Raw genomic sequence first — 4,604 nt, 5'->3', positions numbered from 1 at the left:
ATTAAATCTTTTTATATTCCGTATTCATTTACATATTAATTGTTTGATATTCCCTCGGGTTTGGGCTTGGGCCTGATCAACCCGTGGCTGTAGAATCGAAGGGTATCACAGTTGGTATCAGAGCACTCCAAATTCAGTGTCTCTAAGATTCTATCGTATAAGACTTCCGCGTAGCGTTCTCTCTTGATTAGAGTTTAAGTTTAGGATTCATTGTATTCCTTTACAGTTCGCTTAGAACGTACTGATGTCAATTTATTCTGTAATTTCAAAATGTTTGGCACTAGGAAATGGACGTGGTCAGTGATGTAAGCAAAGAAAGACCCAAGGACGAAAAAGATTACTCCTATAATTCCCCTGCGAAGACGGATCAAGAAGGCAGCATTGGAGACCAATGAATTATTTCCAATAGACGTGGTTTCGGAGTATAAGCCAAGGAAGATTTCTGGTATGCGTGATTGGCCACCATACTGTGGACCCAACACAACTTTGGTGGTGCTTGAAGCTGAGCCAAGTAGAGAGGAGGACCCCGAAGAAGATCCGGATGGAGAAGATATCGGAGCATCCAAGATAGAGGGCACCGGAGTTCAAGGATGAATGTTCTTCTATGAGTACTATGATTTTAACTACTAGTAGGAGTGGAAGTAGTATTTAAAGAATAGTACTGTTTAATTTTTCATACACTAATAGTATTTTAAAGAATATATGACAAATATTCTTTTGGAGGTTTACGATTTAAAGACGTTCGTAATAAAATAAACTAGTGGTTTTGGCTATCTCTTTTGTATTTTGTGATGGTATTGTTGTGATATATACATGAATGGATTTATTAAACTATTTTGGAAAGTGTATGTTGCGATAATGAAGGAAAATCACAGTGGAGTGATTTGTATTTGAGCAAGCAGACAAAGCTTTACTTATAGGTTCGTTGTGTTGAGATAGGACGATTACCAACGAGTTATAAAAGTAACTTGTGGGAATCAATTTGGTAAGATGACTTGTAGAGGGGACAGTTTAGCACCTGTAAGAGTAGTTGATATACTTGTGAAGAGTATGGTCATACTTTTAGGCAATGTCCTAAAGCAAGACAGGGACAGCATGTGTAGCAGGGGCAGAGGGCGCCAGTACCTTTACCCGCTCCACAGGTTCCACGGATTCAAGGATAGGGATATCCAGCTTTACCGGCACCACTACAGCCTCAGGGACAGGCACCGCAGTAGTTGCACTATAGCAGGGTGTACAACCCCATGCCACAGGATGTGCAGGCACCTCAGGCTATTGAGGGTAAGTTTCCTATTCATGGTTTACAGGGACGTGTTTTGTTTGATACGGGTGCTACACACTCATTTGTAGCTAAATCTTTTGTTACTTTATCTGGGATGACGACACGGGTATGCAATAGATCTCAGGATATTTCTACACCTTTGGGCGATACTACTATTTTACGTGAGAGTGATGGGCCTGTGACACTAGATATTGGTAGACTCAGATTTCTAGCCAATCTACTGGTCCTGGACATGCACACTTACGATGTGATACTTGGGATGGATTGGTTATCTCACTACTATGTCCAAGTAAACTGTTATGATAGGTCTATTGTGTTCACCTACCTAGTCAGGATATGTACGTCGTTGCTATGCCACGGTCTAATGGGGGCGTTTGTACTTATTTGTTTCATGTGGAGGAGGAGGTTACTGCGTCATTGGATCGCATACCAATCGTACAGGACTTTCCGGATGTTTTTTAGGAGATTCCAGGATTGCCACCTAGTCGGGAGATAGACTTTGTGATTAACTTAGCTCCAAGCACTATGCCTATTGCTAGAGCACTATACAGGGTGGCACCAGTGGAGATGTGAGAGCTGAGGGATCAAATTCAGCAATTACTCAGCCAGGGTTTTATTTGTAGGAGTACTTCACCCTGGGGAGCACCAGTTCTGTTTATGAAAAAGAAGGATGGTTCACTTCACCTGTGTATAGATTACAGGGAGTTGAACAAGGTTACTGTTCGTAATCAGTACCCTTTGCCCAGGATTGATGATCATTTTGATCAGTTGAAAGGAGCTACATACTTCTCTAAGATTGATTTGCGTTCTGGATATCATCAACTTCGGGTTAGGGAGTAGGATGTTCCAAGGACAGCGTTTCTCACTAGATATGGATCTTATGAGTTTTGTGTCATGCCGTTTGGATTGACTAACGCACCAGTAGTTTTCATGGACTTAATGAACAGAGTCTTCAGGACTTACTTAGATCAATTTGTCATTATTTTCATAGATGACATTTTTTATTTATTCAAAGTCAGAGGACGATCACACTAAATATCTTCGCATAGTCTTGCAGACGCTTCGTGAGCACCAGTTATATGCCAAGTTCGAGAAGTGTGAATTTTGGCAGCGGGAAGTGAAGTTTCTGGGTCATGTAGTATCAGAAAGGGGAATAGCGGTAGATCCAGCCAAGGTTTTAGCAGTGGTTGAGTCGGGACAGCCTACTTCACCTACCGAGATTCGGAGTTTTCTCGGATTGGCAGGATATTACCATAGGTTCATCCAGGGGTTCTCGAAAATAGCGGGACCACTCACTCATCTGACTAAGAAGGGTGTACGGTTTATGTTGGATGAGCACTATTAGAAAGCTTTTGATGAGCTAAAGACTAAGTTGACTTCTGCACTAGTTCTGTCTACTCCACAGAGTAGGATAGAGTATCTTGTCTACACAGATGCTTCTTTGCAAGGTCTTGGATGTGTTGATGCAGGAGGAGCGACCAATTTCCTATAGATCTCGAAAGCTTAAGCCTCATGAGCTTAATTATCCAACACATGATTTGGAATTGGCAGCTATGGTCTTTGCCTTACGTATTTGGAGACATTATCTGTTGGGTGAGTCCTTTAGATTATTTAGCGATCACAAGAGTCTGCAGTATTTTTTTCACTCAGCGAGAGCTGAATATGAGACAGTGCAGATGGTTGGAGTTTGTAAAAGACTATCATTTCTCTATACAGTACCATCCAGGGAAAGCGAATGCGGTGGCAGATGCACTCAGTCGCTAACCTGATGCTAGTCTTTCTGCTTTATTCACCACTGAGTGGAATGCTTTGAAGATGGTGGATAAGTTTTCGGATGCTTTCATGGCTTGTATAGTAGTTACACCTTCTATTATTCACAAGGTGTTGAAAGCACAACTCACGGATCAGTAGTGCATTGACAAAATTGCAGAGATAGCTTCCGAGGAGGTTCCATTTTATTATGTTGGGACTGATAGAGGTTTGAGGTACAAGGGACGTTTAGTAGTACCTTCTGCTGATGATTTAAGGAAGAATGTGATGACTGAGACTCATCATTCTGAGTTTTCTGTTCATCTAGGAGGAGACAAGATGTATCAGGATATGAAGCGGCTGTTTTGGTAGGCAGGTATGAAGAAAGACATTGCTCTTTTTGTTTCTCAATATAGCACTTGTCAGATGGTTAAGACTGATCATCAACGACCGTCAGGAGCTCTATAGCCACTACCGATACCGGAGTGGAAATGGGAGAACATTTCTATGGATTTTGTGGAGGGATTGCCTAATTCTTTTAAGGATCACAATTCCATTTGGGTCATCATGGATCAATTGACTAAATCAACTCATTTCTTACCTATTCGCACTGACTTCACTTCAGAGCAGCTGGCGAGACTTTACATTACAGAGATTGTAAAGTTACATGGAATTCCGTTGTCCATTATATCAGACAAGGATTCGAGCTTTGAGTCCAGATTTTGGAAGAGTTTGAGCAGGCTTTGGGTACCAAACTATATCTTAGTACTGCTTATCATACTCAGACAGATGGTCAGACCGAGAGGGTTAATCAAATCATGGAGGATATGCTTCGTTCGTATGTCCTTGACTTCAAGGGCCACTAGGAGGATTATTTGCGACTTGTGGAGTTTGCATATAACAATAGTTTCCAAAAGACTATTAGAATGGCACCGTTTGAGGCATTGTATGGCCGACCGTGTCGATCTTCTGTTTATTGGATGGAGGTTGGCGAGAGCAGATTTTTGGGTCTTGAGTTCATTAAGGATACCTCTGAGAAAATTGCTCTTATTAGGGATCGCATGCGCACTGCCGAGAGTCGGCAGAAGAGTTATGCCAATCATCGCATTCGTGCTTTGGAGTTTCAGTTTGGGGATCAGGTTCTGCTCAAAGTGTCTCCTATGAAAGGAGTAATACTCTTTGGGAAGAAAGGGAAGTTGTCACCACGGTTTATCAGTCCATTCATGATTTCGGATCGAGTTGGCGCTGTAGCTTATCGATTGGGACTTTCGGATAATTTGGATCGCGTACACAATGTGTTCCATGTTGCGGAAATTTCTGCGAGATGAGGATCGATATCAACATATCGATGTTGGGGAGATTGAGTTGCAGCCGGATGCAACATATTTGGAGCCACCGTGTCCTATTGTCGACCGTCGGGATCAAATCCTTCGTAATAAGGTTATCCCTTTGGTGCGTTTTGAGTGGAGTCATCACAATGAGGTTGAGTCTACTTGGGAACGGGAGGATGTCATTCGCTTGCAGTTTCCTGACATATTGGAAAAAGGTATGAGCGAATTCCGAGGACGGAATT

The sequence above is a fragment of the Cornus florida genome, unplaced genomic scaffold, assembly GCF_030987335.1.
Source record: "Cornus florida cultivar Cherokee Brave unplaced genomic scaffold, ASM3098733v1 CherokeeBrave_3.0.0_Hap2_Chr05, whole genome shotgun sequence".
NCBI lineage: Eukaryota > Viridiplantae > Streptophyta > Magnoliopsida > Cornales > Cornaceae > Cornus > Cornus florida.
This window is presented reverse-complemented; position numbering follows the sequence as displayed.